General features: G+C 40.8%; 1 pseudogene; it reads left to right on the top strand.

Moving 5' to 3' along the window:
- The first annotated feature begins 472 nt into the window (after positions 1-472).
- Positions 473-22,667, top strand: LOC147608082 (uncharacterized; annotated as a pseudogene).
- Positions 22,668-25,835: the final 3,168 nt, after the last annotated feature.

Below are 25,835 nucleotides of genomic sequence, written 5' to 3'. Positions count from 1 at the left end.
ATTTTGTTGTTTTGTTGATCAAGTACTTCACGGATTTCTATTGAGTCTTGAAATTCCCTTTACATCTAACAGGGTCCGATGCAGCTAAAATCTTCTTTAGCAAGATCGAGAGCATGCTGTGCCAAGAATGTTCATATAACTTGATGGACATGTTGCATATTGTTGGAATTTTAAACAGGCTTTCTCAGTTTGAGTGCAAGGAGGATGGTCCTTTGTTCACAAGGGCTCACAAAAAGTAGGATCATGTATGATAGAGCTGAATTACAAGGAATCAATGCCAAAATCTGATCTAGGTGACTATGGTGGCATTTTCACTGATGATGAGAAGATCATCAATGCTTTGAAGAAGGGATTGGAGAGTGCTCAAGATATTTGTGAGAGTTTGCATATGAAGCCAAAAGATAAGGATAAGGAGAAGGCATAGTGGTGGTCAAAGCCTTGGAAAAATGGATTTACAGATGCATTTGCAAAAATGGATAAGCTAGAATTTGATTCCAAGGAAGAAGATTTGACGCATGCAGCAGAGGAGGAGGATAGCGACCATGAAGCCTCCATGAGTGAGATTAGACATGTTCTAGACTCTCTTTTGGATGAACAAGTGAAAGTGAGCCCAATTGTTTCCATTGATGGCGGTAAGTGTATGTTTGAGACTACACTAGTGAGCCAAATAAATGGGAATCCAACGCTATCAATCAAAGGACAGTCTCACAAGGGTTTATCAAGGAATATACTAATCTAAGTAAGAGAAATCCCAAGCTATGTTGAATGAGAACCTTTTTGGAATAGGTTTGGATTCCGCTATATTCTTCGTAAGAGGAGAAGAACACAAAAAGTGTAAGGACATGAAATCCAAGCTCTCTACAGAGGAAGAAGAAGACAAAAGATATCTTGGACGAGTCCAAAAGATGAGAGGAAAGGTCAGTGGGGCATATGTGGATTATTAGAGAGAGTTTAGCCTTACAAAAAGGCCTTTAGGAGTGCAAGTTCAGCTTGGATGGTATCAAAAGACTAAATACTCAAGATGCTTCACATATGACTTGATAGATCTTTAGATGATAGACATTGAGAGTATTATTTTGAAGAAGAGCTAAAAATTTGATTTTTTCCTAATCATTATTAACTAGGTGATTAGCAAGATAATGGGATCATAAATTTGATGGATTCTAAGCTAGGCTCTGATATCGTGTTAAATTTGCAGCAATGTGATGAGCTATGGTGGATCAAATGCTAGAATCAACATCATTAACAAAGAGATTAGATGATGATTAAGATGAGATTAGTGAGTAATTAACTGATAGCTTAATGTGGGCATAGATAATCAAAAACCAGCAAATTCTCATTAGGCCAATGCCTCAATTTATAGAATTTACATCCAAGCATCTAATCCCACTGATCTCCCCTTGATTCACTCCACCTCTTTTGCTCGATTCTCTCCACCTCTTCCCAGAATATCTCCACACATCCTAAATCTTCTCATGCTACCCTTTATTCTCTCCTAGTATAGATATCTCTCACCTTTTCATAGCTTCCCACTCATTTATAGATTCTCTTTTACAGCCTCTTGCTAAGGGCTTGTTCTTGCACACACCCTATTCACTTGTATATTTCAACAGTTGAAAGAGTGGAATTTTCAGATAAGGAGGATGTTGCATAAATTTCAGTAAGTGCAGATACAACATGTAAAGAGGGAGCAAAATCAAGTTTCATATGCATTAGCAAAGGAAGGGTTGGGTAAGAACCTAGATATATATATGCCATCATTGTTGCCCATCCTACCTATGTTGGAAAAGAGAATTCGCAGAAAATTGAAGATTATTTACACATAGGTCTTATACCTACAGATTTATCCAAGAGGCATAAATATGGTTTTATAAGGAAAGCTTTATAGTACACTCTTTTGAATGATCAATTATATATAAAAGCTAAGGACTTGATTCTGAGGAGAGTTCCAAACAAGGAGGAGATCTTGGCCATTATGGCATCTTGCCATGAAGGGGTCTGTGGAGGGTATTTTTCTCTGAAGCTAACACTGAGGAAGATTTTAATAGCTGGGTATGTATGGCCCAGTTTGAGGCCCAATTTGAGAAGAGATGTGTATCATTGGTGTAGCAGTTGTGAACCCTATTAGAAACAAGGCAGGAAGGATTTCCAATATGAGTTGAGAAAAAATATTGTATCATATGGGGCTTTTGAGAAATAGGGATTGGATGTAATTGGTCCTCTGCCCCCACTACTGCTAGGGGAAAGACCTATATTTTGACTGAAGTAGACTATCTAACCAGATGTTGAAGCTAGTGGGCTGAAGCTAGATGTGTGAAGAATGTAACTGCTAAAGAGGTGGCCAAATTTGTATTTAAAGACATATGTACCAGATTTGGCATGCCATTTGGTGCTGTTGACAGACCAGGGGCCTGGATTCAGAGGAGAGGTTGTATAGAAGCTCATGTAGAAGTTACATATCACACATAGGTTCTCTACTCCTTACTATCCATGGTGCAAATGGGCTAGTAGAGAGATTCAATGGAGAGTTGTGTACTATGCTGATTAAGTGTCTGGAGGAGCATCCCAAGCATTGGGATTTGCATGTTTCTTTAGCATTGTGGGATTACAAGACAACTGTCAAATTGTCTCTACTGACTTTTCACCATATCATCTTGTTTTTAGAAAAGAAACTATGATGCCCATTGAAGCCAATTTACAGTTTCTTCTAAAGCATCAAGATAATGGTTTGGATGTGTATAAAGAGAGATTGTTGGATCTTTAAGAGTTGCAGCTAGCTAGAGAGGAAGCCTTAGACCATTATATTCAATTAAGCAATAAAAGAGTTGAGCATTTCAATGAGACTATCAAGGACATGCATCCAATGGAGGTGTGGTATGGATTGTTGCTTTGCTTACATCACTTAGCATGTTGACCTCAACATTCAAAGACAATCTCATTTTTTGAATTTACTTGAAGTTATAATGTAGGCATTCTCTAGATAAACTTCTTTTATCTATAGCCTGCATGTATTGATGAGTGTAATCTCGTCGGCATTTTCACTTGTTGAAATATGTTTCTTTAGAGTTCAATGAGTTTATCTTGTTGTGTTCGGATTAAGGAAATTTGGATTTTTCCTTTGTTGGCATTTCTTTCTCTACTTTCGTACTTTAGGTGATTTATACAGTCAACCTGATGGTTTACGGATGTTGTGACTCATCGAGACGTTAATGACTCTCTATGTTGATATGGGTAACTCGGGATGTCAATAATTCCATGTGCACATGTGGGTACATTGGGGCGCCGATGAATCCCTGGTTCCTGCTGTATAATGTCATGTTTTCCTACTTTATTTTGAATGGTTTACAACAACGAGGAAACTACTTTGAGTATGAATTTGTCTGATCATCCGCAGTCTGATGGGAAAACAGAGCATATGAATCAGATTGTAGAGGATATGCTTTGTGCATATGTCTCTGGAAAAGCATCAAATTGGAAAAAATATATTCCAATGATGGAATTTGCCTATAATAGTTTTAAACATATGGCTATTGGTTTTAGTCCATTCATGCTTATGTATGGGTATCAACCCAGGGCACCTATTGATGTCGGTCTTAAGGACATCGAGCTTGATGCATCGAGGGATTTCGTACGTGATATGCGAGAAATGCTGACCGAAGCTCGGGATTCTATCAGGATTACTCAGGATAGGGCACGGTTCTATGCTGATAGAGGATGCTCAATTTGGTCTTTTGAACCAGGAGCGTTGGTTTATTTAAAAGTTCCTAAAGATTTTCAGACTTTGTCAATAGGAAAATGCTTAAATTTATCTCCTAAATATTGTGGTCCATTTGGATTTATACATTGGATTGGCACGGTTGCGTATGAACTTAAACTACCTCTACATGTTAGAGTTCATACAGTCTTTTATATCAATAGATTGAAAGGGAAACTGGGAGGTGAGGATAACACAATTACTCCTCAATAACTCGTTGAAGTCAAAGAATTATTCTATGTTCCACATGAACCTGATAAGGTACTTGAATTCAAGGAAAGGAAACTTTCTAGTTGACTACTCCCTGAGGTTAAAATTAGGTGGAAAGATACGGAAATAGAGGATTTGACTTGGGAGTCGGTTGAGATTGTTCAGCGCAGTTCTCCTTCTTTTCATTAGAAGAGTGCAATGTTTTGAGAGAGGGGAAGTATGTTATATGCACATTATGTGTGCATATACTAGGAGGCTAACCCACATTAGGTTTGTGAGCATGGGAGCATGGGAACAAGCTCTAGTGGATCATGGGTTAGGACTAACCTTAAGGGTTAAGGTTAGAGTCAGGCATCCAAGGGTCACACATGGGAGATGGAGAGTCAAGAGTCACTTGAGGGCCCCCCTATATAATAGGGGCAGGGGGCACACTCACAAGGGAGGCCAAGGCTATGTTATCTTGAGGCCAAGGCTATGGTCTCTTGATGTTATCTTGAGGCTAGGTTATGTTATGCTCTCTTGTGTAGAGGATCATAACTACTCACCTACCATTTTCCACTACAGCTACATGCTATTGGATTGGAGTTATACCTCTTGTTGGTATGGGACATCAAGGTAAAGGTATGATGTACTTCATTATAATTCATGTGTGTATCCCATGGGCTCGCGGCTAGTCGGGTGAATGAGTTTATGCCTGATTTATGCATGTTTATGCATAGCAATTATCCAGAGAGATCTTAGGGTTTTAACACCACCAAACACAAAATAGAGTGTATCTAGAAAACTGTGCATCCAATGGAGGTGATCCAATGGAGGTGTTGTATGGCTTCCCTTAAAGCTCCTGACATTCCAAATCTAGTACTAAATGGTCTCATGATTTTCTTCACATGTGGTGTCCGAAAATCTGAACTGCACGACCACCAAACATAAAATAGAGTATATGTAGCAAATCGTGTGTCCAATGGAGGTGTGGTATGGTTTGCCTCAAAGCTCCCAATATCCTAAATCTACAGCTCATAATTTTCTTTACGTGTACTCCGAAATCGCAAGTCAAAACATGGGCTGTCCTAAAAACTAACTACCAAACCACCAATATCAAAATAGAGTGTATCTAGAAAATAGTGCATCCAATGGAGGTATGGTATGGTTTCCCTTAAAGCTCCCGACATCCAAATCTACTACTAAATCAGCTCATGATTTTCTTTATGTGTGGTTCCAAATCATGGATGAAACTATGGGTTGTCCAAAACTCTGAACTTCCAGACCATTGAACACAAAATAGAATGTATCTAGGAAATCATGCATCCAATAATGGAGGTGTGGTATGGCTTCCCTCAAAGCTCTCGGTATCCCAAATCTACTCCTAAATTGGCTCACTATTTTATTTAGTGTGGTCCCAAATTGCACGGTGAAACATGGCTGTCCAAAACTCTAGACTGCCAGACCACTGAACACAAAATAAAGTGTATCTAGCAAATTGTACATCCAATGGAGGTGTGATATGGCTTCCCTTAAAGCTTTAGACATCCCAAATCTACTACTAAATTAGCTTATAATTTTCTATATGTGTGGTCCCAAATCAAGGGGAAAATATGGGCTATCCAAGTGCCCTCCATCTTGAGATCCATGCACTCCACCCTCGCCCAATCCACATCTAAGATTAAGGTCGGGTAGTAACACTACCTAAATAGTTGAAATGTGCTCGTATGTGCCTCCTACAAAAAGATATTTTTTAAGTTCTCTTTAAAAAAAAATCATTTACAGAAATGGAATTTTCAATTTTGTAAAACAATACAAAGGGGATACTAAGAGTTACTTAAAAATGCTTACATAGGGGTTTTAAAAGGGCCCTTGAATTCACGTGATATAGACATCTTACAGTAAGTGACCCCCTCGAGATCACCTACAAGCACACACCAACAATCAAGTAAGCAATCATGCATAGACACACAAGCTCACAACCATCACCACACAAGAGAGCAAGAGAGAGAGAAGAAGAACAAGACTTACATGTAATAATGGGATTATATCCTTTCATATTTCTTCAAGTCACTTATAAACAAGAGATCACTTTTTACAATGGCTGGCTAACCATTTGACAATCGGGGGCCCAAAACTAGTTCTCTAGCTCTATATACACCTAGCTTTCTAGCTCATGGTGGCTGGCATTACACACGTGATAAGCTCAATCATCCTATATCTTTTTACATAAAGCACTTAACACAATTTAACATTAAAGCATGTATAATGAATTACAACTACACTTTTGATATAAAAATAGTAGGAGTAATGTTAACCATTGTGGTTAATATAGCCCCCTCCCTAATTCAAAATCTATCCTTGAAACTAGAAAAATGAAGCTTAGTGGCGGTAGTAGAGGAAGTAGGTGCAGACAAAACCATACCTAAAATTGGGGTATTGGGGGGAGCAGTGGAAAGCTTTATAGCTCATCCAAAACACTGTCTCCATCATGTCTTTGACGGTTTGGAGTTTCCAGGCTAGCATCCACTATATGCACTCATAATACTCGAAGAGTTTCTTGAGGGTGGGGTTTTTTAGAGAAGAAAATGATTTTGGTTTGGCGGGACTCTTCTACTGTGAAATCTTGGGGAAAGGTCACATGTGATTCATCAATTTGCATGATAGCAGTGGCAGTGATGATCTCTAGATAATGGTAGACATGGTTTTACAAAATTAAGAGGCTGTGGGGGGAGTATGGTTCGGGTGCTTTGAAATGCCTTGTAGATGATGTAGATTTTGGCCACCCTCCCCTTCCATCCAGGCTAGGGAATTAAGACACTTTGAGGAAGCATAAGGAAATGGAAAAAGGCAAGGTGGCATGGTGAGCTTGACTGAGGCATGATGGAGCTTGTACACGCTCCAGGATATGGGTCCAATTGAGGAGGTTGGCAGCAGCAGTAAGAGGATGGATTTGGAGGGTGAAGAGGATGATTGGGTTGTTGAAAGAGATTTGGCTTTGCCAAAAATATGTTATGCTAGAGGAGGTTAAGTTGGAGGGCTCCATAATGGAGTTCAAGGATTTTGATGGGGTTTTGAGGTGGGTACGAAAGGGTAAGAAGCTTAGTGGTGGTGGTATCCATCAATGTATCCACCTTGTGTACATACCCAAGTGTGTTGGGGACTTAATTACCTCACCAATTACCAACTTAAACACTCCCAAATCCCTGTAGAGCAGGCGGCCAAGCTCCTACAGAGAAACAGGGTAAAATTTTGACATTTTTGAAGCGAGGAGATCAAATTCTCATTGGTTGCTTGATATATTTCACAATTTCTTTAGCAATTGGTTGCTACACACATTAGAGAAGAGGGCTATGTGATTGGATTGATCAATTATGCTTAATTGAGCTGGGAATGAGCTGATTAAACAGGCTGTCCACTGGTTGAAGAGAAACAGAGCAATTTTAATTGAGCAATTAATCCTTGGTCGTATACAATTGGACAAATTACTTTTACATGGAGTTTATGGACACTATTTCTAAGCTAATGAATGCCTAGTTGCTCAATTTGGACAAATATTGAAGAAATTAGAGCCATTTTACTACTGGTTTTTTTTTGGTTTTTCTGGTTTTTCCCAAAACAGAGAAAGGGGTTTTCAAAAATTAATATGTACACATGTCAGATGGTGTTGATATTCAACATTGAGGTTGTTTAGGTGTCAATTCAAGTTTCTCATACTTGATTGCATCACTACATTATGATTTGGAGCCGTGGAAAGCGCATCATAACAGGGTATCTCGGACTGCGTGAGCCAGTTCATTTTGAATGCATACAAGTTGATTTTCTACATCAAATTTGAAGATTTGTGGCTACATTGGAGTATCTGGAACATTCATTGGAGTGTGGTTGAGCTGAGGAAGGCTCATTTACAGATTTGGAATTATGCGAAAGGTGTTTTGCATTGAGCAAACATGTCGGATAATCGAGTACAGATTGTTGGTGAAAAGCTAGATAGGAAGAACTTCCAGGCATGGAAGTACAGGATAAAAAGTTTCTTGAAAGGAAAAGGGTTTTGGAATCTCATTACAGGTGCTGAGCCAAAGCCAGAGCTACCCCGACAACCTACATAGCAGAGCAGGCTCATAAGCAATGGTCAGAAAGAGCATTCAAAGTGCTGCATTATCCGTCTATATGTATTTCTGATGCTGTGCTCATACACATACAGGATGCTGAGAATCCCAAAGATGCATGGGATACTTTGGTAAAGATGTTTGATACAGACACGAGTGCTCGCAAGTCTCAATTGATACAGACACGAGTGCTCGCAAGTCTCAATTGCGACAGCAGATACATAATGTGAAGCGGAATAAAAGGAGCATCCATGATTATGTGCAAGAAATAAAGAAGTTTGCAGATGCATTGGCAACAATAAATGCCCCCATGCCTGATGATGATTTGGTGGATATTACCTTGCGTGGTCTTGGCAAGGAATATAAATCTTTTGATACATCTATCTCAGTGAGGAGTACAGGTTTACCAGACTTTGATGAGTTGGTTTCACTCTTACTTGTTGAGGAAATCAAACTCAGTGATTCATTTCTGGATGCATCTACTAGCCATGATGACAATGGCAGAAATCAAGCTTTCTATTCGCAGAGAGGTTTTCGAGGCAGGGGGAGATTCACATCACGTGGACGTGGTGGTAATGGTCGTGGATGGCAGGACAGGTCACCACAACAGAATTTTCAGCCCACATATGGTGCTCGAGGTGGTCGTGGATATACACCTCAGAGAGGTAGAGGTAACCCCCGTGGTCGAGGACATTGGCAAAGGAAAACAAACATCTATGCAAGATGTTGAATGCCATTATTGTGGGAAATATGGTCATATGGCGAGAGATTGTTTCCGCAAACAGAATGATTTGAGAGGGGGTAGAGCACAACGTGTTGGTCATTATGGTGGAAATTATGCACAACATGGTGGTGGAAATTATGCATCAAGCAGTAATGATGGCACTGCAAATCATTTGTTCGCCACCATGAAACATGTTGTTGGATCGATGATGACAAATGCTGAGAATGATGATACTTGGTATATGGATTCTGGAGCATCAAACCATATGACATGTCATGGTCAATGGTTTGAGCATATGAAGCCTATGGATGTGAAAGGCTATGTGGAAAGAGGAGATGATACTCAGCATGCCATTACACATGTTGGAAGTGTACCATTGGTTATGCACAATGGTCAAACAAAGTCTATGTTTGATGTATTGTATGTGCCTTCGATCACAAAAAGCTTGGCCTCAAATGGTGGAACAGGGATTACAGGTTCGTTTCAACGAGCATGGTTGCTTTGTTGAGGACTTCAAACATGGATGTAGAGTCATTGCTAAAGGCAAGAAAGAAGGCAGATTGTTTAAGCTGGATGCTAGAATTCCCGAGTTAAAATCAGCCATGTTCTCTAAAAGTAGGAATGTGGTATAGGACATTGATATGTGGCATAAGAGGATTGGACATGTCAATATACAGAGATTAAAGAACATGCAAACAAGAGGCATTGTCAGTGGATTGCCTAGATTCAAGTATGATGGACATATGCATGTTTGTGAAGCCTGTCAGTTTGGAAAGCAGGCAAGGTTGAGGTTTCCTAGAGAAGGAAATATGAGTTGCAGGCCACTTGAGATAGTACATAGTGATGTATGGGGTCCTGCACAAAACCCATCTATCAAAGGTAGTTTATACTATGTGACATTCATAGATGATTTCAGTAGGATGACATGGATATACTTTCTCAGAGAGAAGAGTGAAGTGTTGAAAAAGTTCATGGATTTCAAAGCTTTTACAGAAAAGCAATATGGCTGTTGGATTAAATGTTTGAGAACAGATGGAGGTGGTGTGAATGCACCTCAAAGTCTTTTGAGCATTTCTTGAGGAAGCATGGAATAAGAAGACAATTGACTTTCAGGTATACACCTCAGCAAAATGGTGTGGCTGAGAGAAAGAATAGAGTCATATGTGAAGTGGCTAGGGCGATGCTCAATGAAAAGAGCAAGCCAGATTACTATTGGGCAGAAGCATGTGCTACTACAGTGTATATACTGAACAAAACACCTACAGCAGCCATTCATGGAAGCACGCCAGAGATGCGGCTTACAGGTTACAGGCTAGACATTGGACATCTCAAAGTTTTTGGATGCATAGCTTATGTACATGTGCCTCATGAAAGAAGAAGGAAGTAGGCAAAGAAGTGTGTATTTGTTGGATATGCACAGGATCGTAAGGCATACAAATGTTACAATCCACAAACTAGACAAGTGGTCATCTCACGAGATGTGGTGTTTGATGAGCTTGCTAGTTGGTACAAAGCAAAAGATGAGGGAGTCATTGAGTCACTTGAGGCTGATGTGCCTGTGAACTTGCCACAAGCAAGTTCTAGTCCTACTACTATGTCTGGGCCAGCGCAGCAGAAGCTGAGAGTAGCAGTGTACGTCCATGGTCAGGACGTTTGAGGCATGAGAGTGTGAGCACTATGGATAAAGGAAAGAAGAAGGTCGAAGGAATTGGAATCAAAGGCTATGAGTCATCTAGTTCGGAGAGTTTGGATGAGGAGCTTGGCATACCTGTTTTACTGGTGCTAGGCAGGATAGATATGTGCCACCACATGCTAGAGTTACAGGTGTACAGAGTGACCCGCATGCATTGCGGAGATCCCAGAGGGTCAGATATCCTGTTGACAGGTTGACATATCGAGATTTTGCTATGCACTATGCATATATGACATCTATGGTGAAGCATGTGGAACCTACATGCTATACAGAGGCTATTGGAGAGCATGTATGGGAGAAAGCAATGGATGTTGAAATGGACGCATTGGTTCATAATGATACATGGGACTTGGTTCATAATGATACATAGGACAAGAATAATATTGGATGTAAATGGGTTTACAAAGTGAAGTGCAAATCTGATGGCTCTATTGAAAGACATAAAGCAAGATTGGTAGCAAAGGGTTATGCACAAACCCAAGGTTTGGACTATGATGAGACGTTCAGTCTAGTGGCAAAGATGGGAACAGTGAGAGCAGTCATTGCTATGGCTGCAGCTAGTGGACGGGAAATGCATCAAATGGATGTCAAAAATGCATTTCTAAATAGAGATCTACAAGAGGAAGTGTATATGGCACAGCCAGAAGGGTATGTACACCCAAGATATCCCACTCATGTATGCAAATTGAAAAAGGCATTATATGGTTTGAAACAAGCACCTCGTGCTTGGAGTGATAAGATGAGCAGATATCTTATCTCACTTGGTTTTCAGATTTCTACAACAGATTCTTCACTCTATGTGAAGAAGACAGAGCATGGGATTGTTTTACTTGTCATCTATGTGGATGACTTGATTATCACAGGTGATCATGGTGCAGATGTGATGCATGTCAAGAAAGCTTTGAGTGGGCAATTTGACATGAAAGATCTTGGTGAGTTGAGATACTTCCTTGGAATTGAAGTGGTCAAAGATCATGCAGGTACATGGTTAGTACAGTGCCAATATGCATTGGATATGTTGGCAAAGTATGGCATGACAGGGTGTAAGCCTATGAGTACATCTTTGGAGCAAAATGTGAAGTTGCGGGCTGATTATGGCGAGGAATTGGATGATCCATCTATGTACAGGAAGATGGTTGGTAGTCTCATTTACATGACTATCACACGCCCGGATTTGAGTTATGCTGTGGGGCTAGTCAGCCAGTTTATGCAGAGCCCTAGAAAACCACATTTGGATGCAGTGAGACGTATTATGAGATATGTGAAGACCACTGCACATTATGGTCTACTTTATGAGAGTGGTAAAAGCTTGGATATACATGGCTACACAGATGCTGATTGGGCAGGTAGCTCATATGACAGGAGGTCTACTAGTGGTTATGCTTTTACACTTGGAAGTGCCGTGGTGAGTTGGAGTAGCAAGAAGCAACCTACAGTTGCTTTATCCAGTACAGAGGCTGAATACAGGGGTGCAGCCATTGCTACTTGTGAGGCAGTTTGGTTAAAGAATCTCTTGACAAATTTGTGTGAGCCTATTGAAGGCAAAGTTGTCATTCATTGTGACAACATGAGCAGTATACAGTTGGCAAAGAATCCAGTGTTTCATGCGAGGACCAAACACATAGAGGTCCATTATCACTTTGTCCGAGAGAAGGTGCTGGATGGTACAGTTGATCTTCAGTATGTGAAGACTGATGAGCAGGTGGCAGACATCTTTACAAAGCCACTTAGCAGGGAGAAGTTTGAGTACTTCCGTACTATGTTGGGAGTACATGGGATGAGCTTGAGGGGGAGTGTTGAGAGCCTTGATATCCCAAGCTCATCTACATCTTCATCGGTAGTACATCATGAGCTTGAGAGGGGCTGTTGAGATTCAAGCTCGATGTCAGTGTGAGCCAGCTATGCTATGTGCTAGCATGTTAGGTAGGAACATGTGTGAGACATAAATGACCGCGTGTCCAGCTGGTCATAGTGTGTGGACATTAGCTAGGGTTAGATGTGTGTGGACACAACTCTTAGTGTGGTGTGTATTATGGATTATGGCATTATGCATTGTGTGAGAAGGGAGATGGCTTCCCTCTATGGTTAGGGTTTGCAATATACATTAGGGTTTGCTCCTGTGTGTGTGTCTCCTCTCCCTCTACCGTTCTTTCAACATTGTTCAAAAGAGGTGTGACCCAAAGCAAATAAGGAGTTGTGTAGGGAAATATCTTTGAGTCCTTTTAGAAATCTCTCAATTAGTCTCTCATCAGATAACTTGTCTGTGGTATTATAACATGAGTGGAGATATTTGACTCTGTTTATGTAATCTTTGATGGTTTCACCCTCATTCTGTTTGACATTATTGAGCTGTTCAACAGTGCTCCATCGGGTACCTTGATGAGACTACCCCACCTTGAAAGCTTCTTTTTAGAGCCTCGAAGGAATCTTTATCTTTCACTTTCAGGGATCTAAACCATTGGCTCACTTTGCTATCCAAGGTGAGGCCAAAGGCGCTTATCTTGGTTTGATCGTCTATATGGTCAAATGCTTCGTAGATCTAATTAAACATCTCCAGGTGAGTAATGGGATCACTTGTCCCACCAAACTTTGTGATCAAATTTGAGATGCTTGCTGGTTTGGTTCGTTCCTACCTAGGTTGAACTGGTGCAGGGGGTTTAATGCCAGCACAGCAGCTACCCCTCTCCCCATTTCGATGGCAATTCTTAACATTTTAGGTCTCAACCTTGTCAGCAGAGCAGAGCTACCCCCCTCCCCATTTCGATGGCAATTCTTAACATTTTAGGTCTCAACCTTGTCATGGTTGGTGTAGGTGGTGCAGATTGGGGAATAGATTATGGAGGAGGGGGATCGGCCGGATAGTAGTCAAGTGGGGGTATTTGTCCTCTGGGAGGACCTGGTTGTGGTACACACGGTCCCTTCTTGGTACACTGGGTGTACCCCTTGAGGTGGGTAGTACTGCTGATAGGCTAGCGGGCCTTGTTGTGGTGTGATAAGCCTTGCAAGACCCATTATATTTGGTGTGATGCCTTAGGCCTATGGGAATAAGGACTTGGTTCTTGGTTTGGCAAGATTTTCAGGGCTCAAAATGAGTCTCCTACCTCCGAAGACAGGTATGGCTCTCTAGTATGGTAGCTGGATCTGGGTTTGATGGCTCTCGCCTTATCCGACTTCCACTCTAGGGTCTACAGGTGGAGTGGTTGCACTTTCTTGAGATTGATCCATATTTCTCACCCTGGGCTATGGTTCTACAGCACCTGTGTGTTTCCTAGGATAAAATTGCGAAGCCTTGATGCAAGGCTTTGCTGAGAATGAGTTGGAGTGATAGGAGCAGTTTTGTGGATAGTGGTATGTCCATGCACCGTGGTTTAGGCTCTCTCGCCTCTAGGTCTGGGGTCCCTCAGTGGTACCATCAAATACAAGCATCATTTTACTAGAGACTGGCATAGATATAGCGCCAGCTCATTTAGTCGGGTTCATATTAGGGACCGACCCTTGTATGTTGTAGTAGTTGATTACTAACCCATATAGTGTGTACTCTTATCTTTATGTTATGTTGGTTGAGTAGAGAAGAAGAAGATAGAAGAAAATTCAGCTATCTATCTCTCTCTTGTGTCTTGGTTGCTCTTGTGTGTGTGTGTGTTTGCTTGCTAGGATTTGAAACTCTCCCTCTCCCCCAAATTCTCTTTATGGTATCAGAGCCTGGTTCATGTGAGAGCTAAGGAGGCAAGAACAAGCAAGGAAGGAAGCGGTACTACACGGGTAAGAGCACCATCATCTCTTTCTCCTTCTTGGTTTAGGTACAACAGCCCCTCAGTAGCTCTGGGAACTATACATCTCCCTTTGAGGAGCTGTCTTCTCTTCGCGAGAGAGGTACTACATGGGTAAGAGCACCATCATCTCTTTCTCCTTTTTGGTTCAGGTACAACACCCCCTCAATATCTCTGGGAGCTACACATCTCCGATTGAGAAGCTGTCTTCGCGGGAGCGGAACTACAAGAGGGCAAGTAGGATAGTATACCTTTTTTCAACCAAATTTGCGTTTCGGGCAAGTTATGGGCCCCGTTTTATCACGACAGGGTATTTTCGATAGTTTTTTGGAAGTTCTAGTAGAGAACTATTTCTGCTCAAAATCTGGTTATTGCAGTGCAGCAGTGCGTTTTGGAAGTGCAAACAGGGTTTGCTCATGTATTGTTGATACTTGGTGTATGTACATGTACTCTGGACACATTTGCTGACATATAGACTGTGCTGAGGTACCGTTGCTGCTCTGCAGCAGTTACAGGAGATACTGCTATATTACAAGTTGCTCTGCAGAGTAGTTTTACAGGAGATATTGCTATATTACAAGTTGCTCTGCAGCAGTTTACAGGAGATATTGCTATATTACAAGTTACATATAGAAGTTGTCTGTTTGCAGGTTATTTGATTACTACAGGAAAAAATGTCTGATGGAATTAATCAGATTGTTAGTGAGAAGCTGGATAAGAATAACTTCCATGCTTGGAAGTTCAGAATGACCAATTTCCTAATGGGTAACGGATTTTAGGATTATGTAGAAGGAGACAATGAAGCCTCCCATAGTTATCTGAGGAGAATTCCACTCCTGCAGATATAAAGGCATTCAAGGATTGGAATTAGGGTACAAGAAAAGTCATGTACTAGCTTTCAATTAGTGTCACAGAAACTATGATAGGACACATACAAGACTCCAGTAGTTGCATGGCAGAATCTGGTTCAGATGTTCCAAACTAACACAAAGGCAAGGAAGTTACAGTTAAAGAAAGAGTTGCATACTATGGAAAAGAAAAGCATATCCATCAATGAATATGTCTTAAAGATCAAGGGCATTGTTAAATCCCTCGGGTCTATCAATGTATCCGTGGAGGATGATGATTGGGTGAGTGTCTGTCTAAATGGGCTTGGTAAAGAGTACAAGCCATTCAAGACCTCCATTGCAGTTAGGGAGAATATTCCCAACTTTAAAGACTTGATATCTATGCTGATCATAGAAGAAAAGGCTTTAGGTGAGGATTCTTCTTCACAAAGCAAGAACACATCGGAATAGGCCTTCTACACCAAATCACGTAGAGGCAGAGGTAGAGGCCGTGGTCGAGGCTGACAAGGAAATCAGAATTTTGGACAACAATTATCCAATGATTCACAACAGCAATTATACACAAGTGGAAGAGGCCAGTGTAGAGGCAGAGGGAGCCAAAGAGGCCGGGGTGGTTGGCAAAGAAATCAAAATGCAAATAGAATAGAGTGCTATTACTATGGCAAACGAGGACACATGGCAAAGGACTGCTACAAAAAGAAGAGTGACATTAAAAGTGGGAAGTTGCAGCAAGGCAACTATGCATCATCTCGCAAACATGGAGGTGATGATAAAAGTGAGCAGCTGTTTGTGACGTAGCACATGCTTAGTTCCATAACAGGGGATGTGTCAGGATCTCAAGATATATGGTATGTAGATTATGGTGCCTCTAACCACATGATCAATCATGCTGAGTGGTTTAGAGATATGCAGAAAATGGAAAAACCAGGTTATGTAGAAATAGGTGATGATACTGCGCATCCCATTGCGCATGTTGGTAAAGTGCCATTATCTATGAAGGATTGAAAAATGAAGTACTTGGCTGATGTACTTCATGTTTCAAATATTACAAAGAACCTGGTTTCTGTTGGACAGATGGTTGAGCAGGGTCTGCAAGTGAGGTTTAATCCTCAAGGATGTTTTGTGGAAGACTTCAAAAATAAGTGTCGCTTGGTTGCAAAGGGTAACAGAAATAGCAGGATGTTTACTTTTGGATGTGAATATGCTTGAGATAAAGGCAGCCATGTTTGCGCATGGAACATGTGTCATTGTAGATATTGACATATGGCACAAGCACATTGGTCATGTGAATGTACAATGACTTAAGTCTATGCAGGCCCAAAATATTGTTGTAGGTTTGCCAAAGTTTAAGGTTGACGGTATGCATAAGGTATGTGAAGCCTGCCAACTTGGTAAAAAGCAGGCCAAACATGCTTTCCCACATGAAAATCATGTCAGTGCAAGGCCATTGGATGTCATACATTCAGATGTATGGGGACTAACCAAGACTGTAACAATTGCAGGTACTATGTTACATTCATTGATGACCACACTAGGAAAGTGTGGGTTTATTTCATGACGGAGAGAAGTGAGGTGTTTGCTCACTTTCGGAGATTTAAAGCCTTGGTCGAGAAGGAAAAATGCATGCAAATAAAATGCCTAAGATCGAATGGTGGGGGAGAATATTTCTCCAATGAGTTCAGTGATTTCTTGAGAAAGCAGGGAATCAAGAGGCAGTTTAGGTGCAGGTACACTCCGCAAATAGAATGGTGTTGAAGAAAGGAAAAACAGGCACATTGCAGAAGTGGCACGTGCCTTGATGGGGGCTGAAAAGAATATGCCACATTACTTTTGGGCAGAAGCAATAGCAACTCCTGTGTACACTCCTGTGTACACTCCTGTGTACATTATGAACAGGACACCCACTGGCAGCTATTCATAGTATGACTCCTAAACATAAGTTTACAGGCATAAGACCGGATGTGTCTCACTTGAAAGTGTTTGGGTGTATTGCATATGTACATGTTCCTGAGGGATGAAGTGAGAACAAAGTTGGATCCAAAGGTAGAGAAATGCATCTTCACTAGTTATGCTATGGAGAAAAAAGATTATAGATGCTATAACCCTACCACTCCTGAGATGTGAGTAAGCAGAGATGTTGTCTTTGATTAGATGTTGAGTAGCTGGTATGCACCAGTACTGAAGGCAATAGAAGATGCAAATGTAAGAAGTGCTGATGTTGCACCACATGTAGAGCAGCAATCATAGGTGCTAAGTGGACGTGGGGAGTCCTCGAGCAGTGTATCCAATGTTAGCCCTTGGTCAAGTAGGTTAAGGAATGATGCAGGTACACATGTATCACAGAAAGGAAAGGAAAAGGTAGATCAACCTTTTATGCCTGATCTGTCAGCAGCAGGTTATGCATATGTGGATGGTGACTCTAGTGGCTTTGAGCAAAGCCTTGATGAGGAGCTTGGCATTCAGTCTGTGATTACTCTTGGTGTAAGGAGAACCAGGGCTGTTTTGAGGACACCAGCAATGATCCAAGTGTACGCAGGTCTATGAGGGTTAGATACCCTATTGATAGGTTGAGATATGATGGATATACAACCCATCATTATGCTTACATGGTAAAAGCAATACAGGAGATTGAGCCCACTTGCTTTGAGTTAGCAATTGGAAATAAGAAATGGGAAGAGGCCATGGATGAGGAGATGGCAGCATTGGTGGATGCAAATGCAACATGGGAGTTAATGTCTTTGCCTAAGGAAAAGAAGGCAATTAGATGTAAGTGGGTGTATAAAGTCAAGCACAATGCTGATGGTTCAGTGAGCAGGTAGAAGGCAAGATTGGTTGCCAAGGGCTATACGCATACTTATGGCATAGACTATGAGGAGACATTTAGCCCGGTTGCAAGAATGGCAACTGTGAGAGCTGTCATTGCTATGGCTGCAGTGAAGGGTTGGTCTCTACATCAAATGGATGTAAAGAATGCTTTCTTGCATGGTGATTTGCAAGAAGCAGTGTACATGATGCAGCCACCAAGTTATGAGAGTGATGCACATCTAGATTTTGTGTGCAGGTTATGCAAAGCCTTGTATGGCTCGAAGCAGCCTTGTATGGCATGGTCAAACAAAATCGTGGAGTATCTTGTTACCATTGGATTTTAAATATCCAATGAATATTTTTCACTACATGTGAAAAAGATAGATAGAGGGATTGTGCTATTAGTCATCTATATGGATGACTTGATTATCACTGGTGATATGCAGACATACATGATGTTAGGATGCTTTTGAAGTAGAAGTTTGAGATGAAGGATTTGGTTGAGCTGCGGTATTTCTTGGGCATAGAGGTGGTGAAATCACCTCATGGCATTTTGCTATTGCAGAGGTAGTATGGTTTGGACATGTTATCCAAATACGGTATTGCAGGCTCTAAGCCTATTTCAGTGCTATTGGAGTAGAACACAAAGCTCTCTATAGATACAGGTGAGCTTTTCAAGGACCCCACTACATACAGGCGCATAGTGGGTAGTTTGATCTACATGACCATTACAGGGTGTATGCATAAATAGGTAGACTTAATACCTATGTCCAAGACACAGCTAGTACACTGATAGTAACCATCTAATAGTAACCATCTAATACAAAGCAAAAAGTGGGTTGTTTAAAAAAAGAAAAAGAAGAAGAACCGTTTTTCGGTTACAAAGCAAAAAGTGGGATGTTTAAAAAAAGAAAAAGAAAAAGAAAAAGAAAAAGAACTGTTTTTCGGTACTCCTTACGTCCTCTCTCTCTCTCTCTCTCTCTCTCTCTCTCTGCTGTGAACAAGCTTCCATGGTGACTTCATGTCTGTGTGTGTCTTGTGATTGATGGTAAGGCTTACCCTCTATAGTAGAATCTCTCTCTCTCTCTCTCTCTCTCTCTCTCTCTTTGCCATGAACAACCTTCGATGGCGACTTCATATGTGTGTGTGTCTTGTGATTTTGCTGGTGGTAAGCCTTCCCCTCTATAGAAGAATCTCTCTCTCTCTCTCTCTCTCTCTCTCTCTCTCTCTCTCTCTCTCTCTTTACTTTAAACAAGCCTCCACGGTGACTTCATGTCTGTGTGTGTTTTGGCATTGCAGGTTTCCTGGATTTCTTAACTGAGGGCCCAACAAGCCAAGGCTCGGCCAAGGCACCAGCCAAGCCAGGGTAGCCCAAGCCACCAGTCCGCAGCCCGCCGCCAGATCAAAAAAATAGACAATGTTTCAAGCAGCCCTTCTCAGAAATTAGAAGCATTGTAGTAGCTGCATACGGGGCTTGTGGATAGCTACCTTCATCTCATCTTACAGTGTCTTCGAAGTTTTGATGGACAAGTCTGACTCTCTTAAGAGCCTCATGCTATCCACAAAGTGAGCACAGTCGACTTGTTGAACTGATCAAAAGGAGTTTTTTCAACATGGAAATAGTTCCAATTGCACAAGCAGAAGATGTTCAAAGCAGCTTATGTACATGTGTTGGCTCCTTCAAGTGTGCACCATGCAAATCAAAATTAATCAGGGAGTATGAAACAGGCCGGAAGGGTGCTTATCGTGAGAAGTTAAAGTCAAGGAAGTCACCAGTGAAACAACTCAGGCTCAGCATCACAAAACAGAAGGTGATTACTTCAAAAGTGATTAAGTGTTTCACGGATTACACACAGGGTCTTGATAATAAAGCAAAGGGTGAGATCGTCACAAGTATACTCAACCATCAAGCTTTAAGAGATGTGCAATTTAATTGTGCATCTCTTAATTGTCACAAAGCTAAGGAATCCACACAGGATCATAAGATCTTGCTCCATGGATTACACAATACCCTCAAGGCTGTCAAAAGACCAAAAAGCTCTAGGGAATTGTTTGTTAAATGGGCAAGTATCATGATGGTCATGAATTCCACAAGTAGAAAACCAAATATAGCAGCTGCATCAAGGCTACTTGGAGTTCATCGAAGGAATTTTTATGCAGCTAGATCTCAAATGAAGCAACATGACTCACAGTTGCCATTGCATTTGTGTGAGCGACAACAACAACATAGAAGTATAATCACAGAGGAAGTGAAAGATTTAGTCATTGCATATTGGACAAACAATACACGTGTGTCGCCGAACAAAAAGGATGTATGTCGAGAGCGTGTTGGATGAAAGCTGTATGAGAAGCATCCGGTGCATTTGCTTGAACAACCTTAGGTTTGTCTTCCTTGTTATGCCATACTTTTTAAATGTCCCTAATTACCTCTTGGTTGTACATTGGTCGGTAGTGCAGGGCTGAAGTTAGGCACCAGCTTCATAGTGTGTGTAATACTAGTCTACCATGGTAACCCTTGTAGATAAATAGGTACCACTTTCAATTACAGTTTCATCCTCGTAAAGGTGGCTAGCAAAGGAAGCCACGAAGGTGGTGGTAGGCTCACAGATTGGTAGCAAAGGTTTTGCTCAAGCTGATATGTTATTAGGCTAGCTAGAAGCATCAGGTTAGGATTTCTATCATACCAATGAACTCCAAGCCTGGGAGCTGATAAGAGTGGTATCTTCATGGTAGGTACTATGCTAAGAGTGGTGACTCCCAGGCTTGGAGCTCAGTTACCAAGCTTGGAGCTCACAGGCATGAGGCTGGGAGTGATTCAGGTGGTATCTTGATGATAGGTAACATGCTAAGAGTTAAGGTAGCCACCACTGTTTACATTGCAGCTACTGTTCCAAAGCTGGTAGTTACCTTTCTATCCCTAAAAGTCACCATTGTCAACCTGGTAGCTTCCACTCTTAATATGGTTGCTACCTTACCTACCTACTACTGGCTTTCACTCTATACAGGTAGCTACCATTGTTGTTCCAAACCTGGTAGTTACCATTGTCAACCTGGTAGCTTCCACTCTTAACATGGTTGCTACCTTACCTAGCTGCTGGTGGCTCTCACTCTATATAGGTAGCTACCACTGTTAATATGGCAGCTACTGTTCCAAAGCTGGTAGTTACCTTTCTATCTTTAAAAGCCACTATTGTCAACCTAGTAGCTTCCACTCTTAACATGATTGCTACCTTACCTACCTAGTGGCTTTCACTCTTAATAGGTAGTTACCACTCTTAAAATGGCAGCTACTGTTCCAAAGCTGGTAGTTACCTTTCTGTCCCTAAAAGCCACCATTGTTCACCTAGTAGCTTCCACTCTTAACATGGTTGCTACCTTATCTACTTGGTGGTGTCCACTCTAACCAAATAGCTACCACTCTTAACATGGTAGCTATTGTTCCAAACCTTTAACCTAAAAGCTATTGTTTATTTCTGGCATGAAAAATTTCTAAATTACCAAGTTAGTTCTAGTTCTTTGACTTCTATAAGCTATATATGTTGTTCATAGGCTGATTTCTTGTCCTGATTTATTGCAGGTAGAATTCTTTCTTGCTTTCAAACAGAGTCATCCAGAGGTACAGATTCACCAAAGAGCATTTGAAAAGCTGAAGCCTTATTTTGTACGCAAGCTTCGAGATCGGTACAGTTGTTGTTGCATCACACATGTCCAGATGTCATTCTTACGAGATGCTATCAACCATTTACGCCAAGCTGGTCTAGGTGTGCATGGAAAAGAGTGTATATGTCAATGTAACATTTGTGGTGTTGGAGAAAAATGTACAGCTCACACACAAACTTACTCAAGCCTTACAAATTTGTGGGAATCAGTATTGTGTTTGAAGCCTAGCAATTTAGACTTCTTTGCTTTGAAGTGTTTGATGGGAGAGTGCCCATCTTGTGGACCCTGACAAAGAAGCTTTCGACATGTCCTATGGAGGAATCAAGTAGCGTACGCACAATAACGGTGAAGATTTTTGAAGACATTCAAGTTGGTGAAATAGATTCTGGCAAGAAAAAGAAAAGAAAGTTCTCTCCCACAAGGAGATGCAACCTGGGGAACTATTTGACCTCTTTAGGGATCACTTACAAAAGTTCATAAAGCACAACTTTATCTACAGATGGCAAGCTGAGCAATTTAAAGAGTGTCTACGTGTATTTCCTGACGATGTGGTTGTTTCAGCTGTAGACTTTGCTGAAAATTATACATTCAAAGAACAAAATGAGATTCAATCAATGCATTGGTTTTCTTGCCAAGTTACAATATTTGTCCATATCACATATGTGCAGATTGCAGGAAGTCTTCAAAAGTATTATCATTTTTACATTTCTGATGATAAAACTCATGATACTCTTTTTGTTCAACATTGCTTCATGCTCCATCATGGTGGATGGTTGAAAGAGCTAGGCTTATCCCTCAAGGAGCATTGGGTGTGGTCAGACGGGGCAGCCTCACAGTTTAAGGCAAAGAGGCCTTTCTACTTTATTTCCCGGTATGGGACTCTCACAGGGTTAAAGATGACACATCATTTCTCGGGATCTGGTCATGGGAAGGGTGAACATGATGGTGCACGTGCTGTTATCAAAAGACATTTGACTCAAGAGAAGCTTAAGCTAGACTATAGAAAATTACAATGTGCAGAGGATGTGGTTGCCTTTTTAAGACAAACCATGTGTGATGGGGCTGCTGCCACATATGCATCCAAAGTAAGACCAGTTACCAGGCAGCTATCATGATTTTGCAATTCTTGTATGCAAGGCCTTTGGAGGAGGTGCTCTAGGAAGTCACATGTCAAGAAGTGGGAGTATGTTACCCTTGAACCTTCAGAAGATGTCAGAGATGCTAATGAAGTTGAAGATTTTGCATACGAAGGACACCATGATGCTTTGAGTGATGCACTTTGCATTGGTGACAATTTTGCTGTCATAGCTCCTCATGACAATGAGGAGCTTGCAGATTTTTATATCTTGAAATGCACAGCTCAGAAGCAAAAATCTGATACTAAGCTAACAGATGGCTAGGGGAATGTTTGCCTTGGCTGGTTCATTTGTTGTCAAGGGAATATGGTACAAACAAGCGGAAGGAAATCCCTATGAGTATAAGCTATTACGGCGCAAGCCTGAAGCTATTTTGCCATCCCACCTTGTAAGATCCATCAAGTTCCCAATGGAAAAGGTTCAAGGACGTGGGATGAGATTTCTGATTTCCCCAGAAGCATATGAGGCTATTTACAATACCACTCCCTTTGATGTATAGCTTGCTGAAAATAATTCAAGCTGTTTCTTTTGGACATACTTGTTTTTTTTGGATCCTCGTCTACTCATGCTGATCTCTTGCAGGCAAGGGTCACCAAGAGCCACACCAGGCCTGTGGGTGTCTATGAATGATAATTAAACTTGCTTGATCTTTCTTAGGGATGCTCAAATTGTGGTACATGGTAAATCTTACCAGGCACATTCCATACATGTCAAGGTATTCTTTTACACTATGGGTCTTATGATGTGGCATGACCATATTGCTCAAGATGCACAATTAATGAGCTTCTAAAGTATACCACTATACCAGTACCTAGCAGGAGGACCTTGGTAGCACTTGGTAGTAGGCTACAAGCATCTAGGTAGCACCAAGATAGCAGAAGATAGTGATATGGTATCAAGCAGGTAGTAGTATGGTAGCACTTGCATACTAGCCTGGCAGCACCTGGGAATAAACCAAGCATCTGCATACTAACCTAGCAGCATCTGGAAATAAATCTATCACCCACCAGTATACCAGTACCTAGCAGCAGGAACTTGGTAGCACTTGGTAGTAGCCTGCAAACACCTAGGTAGCACCAAGGTAGCAGTCTACAAATTATACTAATGTTTCAAATTTAGTAGTGCAAAAACATTATAGAAGAAATTGAAAAACTTTACATTATACCAGTGTTTCAAATGTAGACTAAATGATACCTGTAATCAAGACAATAACTTATATATCCAGTCTACAGCTTTGCAAGAGTGCAAAAATGGCCATCGCATTATGTCGGTTAGAACACTTCTACAACATATACAAGGTACCAAAGTGGACTCCATAATAAAAATTTACATTTAGTTTGTTGGGAACATAATGGGCTGATCACAAGTCTCGCTATACCACAGTTTGTTCATATGTTCGTCCATCCACCTCCTTCGCACAGCTATGCTGTCATCATCTTTCATGATTGGTAGCGGCGTATCTATAGTATAGGTGACGCGATCCTCGACACCAAGCCATGTATCAAGCCACCCTCTGAGGACTGTCGTAAGATAATCCTGCATTTCCCCAGGGTCTTGATCTTCCATTTTCTTTACTATACATGCCGTTCCTTGAGGATTCCATAAAGTTTTATACTCGCTATCATCCACCATGATAGTGTTTGTTGGTGAATACTGAGGATAAGCCTCCCAAAACACGGTCAACTTCTTATAAAACACTGGTTTCTTGGTAATTCTCTGGAACTTAGTCTCCTTTGTGCAGAACTCTTGCGTAAGCATGCCTTTGAACCAGTGGACATGAAAAGGCATAAAGCACATAAAAATTCTGTTTGCATTGACCTTGTTAGCACAAGTCCATATAAAGACATCAAAGCGTTCCAAGCACCAATGCACAAACCTCTCAGCATCATGCTTTTGCCCTAACAGTTTCTGCCACCCATATCTGTCACTTCAAGCATATTCCAATGGGGGGGGGTTTGTGCATATCTGCAGTCAACTGTTGTGAGTAGCACTCCATTGAGATCCAAAATTAAATCTGGCCGTAATTAAAATGAAGGGCTGGTTGGATCCTCCCAGGCGCGATACATATTTGCATTAGGATGTCTCACACTACCTGCTGCAATCGATTCGATATCATCTCTCAGTTCAATTCTCTGATTACTCTCATGCTTTTCAAACAACTCTGATGCTTTTTGATCAACAGCAATATGGGCACTTACATCACCCTCCACTGAAGCTGTGTCTTGTGCCTCATAATGCTCCTTGAACACATAGTTCTTTGCTGTAAGATTCCTCCCCCAACCCCTTTTTGATGTCTAGTATCTTCCCCTGTAATCAATCCCTCTTCAGAAATATAAAGACCTTGTTTATAAAACTGTCTTAACCTAGAGAGAGAAAATATTCTAGAGAGAGAATATTCAAATTTTTAATATTTTTGGATAGAAAATTATCTCATCTTATTAAAATAAGTTCCCATGAAACAGAAATTCAAAAAGAATTTTCCAATGTGCAATTGGAATTAATTGGAAATAGGTATAAAGAACCTTAGTCTAAGGGTCTAGATTTTCAGAAATCTTTGGATTATGGTCCAATTAAGGTTCCTATGGGCCAATAGCATCAATCCATGTGTAGGTAGGAGATAAATCCAATTTGTAAAAGAAGATACCCAAAAATGAGTAAATGCTCACATAAGATGAAGAGTTGAAAATGTACAAGGTTTATTAGTAAAAAACTATGAGCAATATTAAAAATATGAGATATTTTGGGTATCCAAAAATGAGTAAATGCTCACATAAGATGAAGAGTTGAAAATGTACAAGGTTTATTAGTAAAAAACTATGAGCAATATTAAAAATATGAGATATTTTGGGTATAATCATTCCATTTTGACACATATGTAAGGAAGGGGAATTCTTTAAAGGAGGTGCATAATTCACATGCTTGAATGAGTTTTAAACTCAAAAATAATGTGATATTTTTATCTCTCATCTCTCTTGAACCAAACCAAATTAAAATGGAACCAAACCGAATCAAAAAGTAACCAAACTAGATCCAAATCTAGTCCAAATTCAACCAAACTGACTTGGAAAATTCTAGAATCAGTTTGTTTGGTTAGGAGCTCAATTTTTCCTATAAATAGAAACCTCCCCTTGTTGAAAAAAATATAGT

Source organism: Cibotium barometz, chromosome 54, assembly GCF_041138505.1.
Source record: "Cibotium barometz isolate CiBa-2024 chromosome 54, ASM4113850v1, whole genome shotgun sequence".
Lineage (NCBI taxonomy): Eukaryota > Viridiplantae > Streptophyta > Polypodiopsida > Cyatheales > Cibotiaceae > Cibotium > Cibotium barometz.
This window is presented reverse-complemented; position numbering and strand designations above follow the sequence as displayed.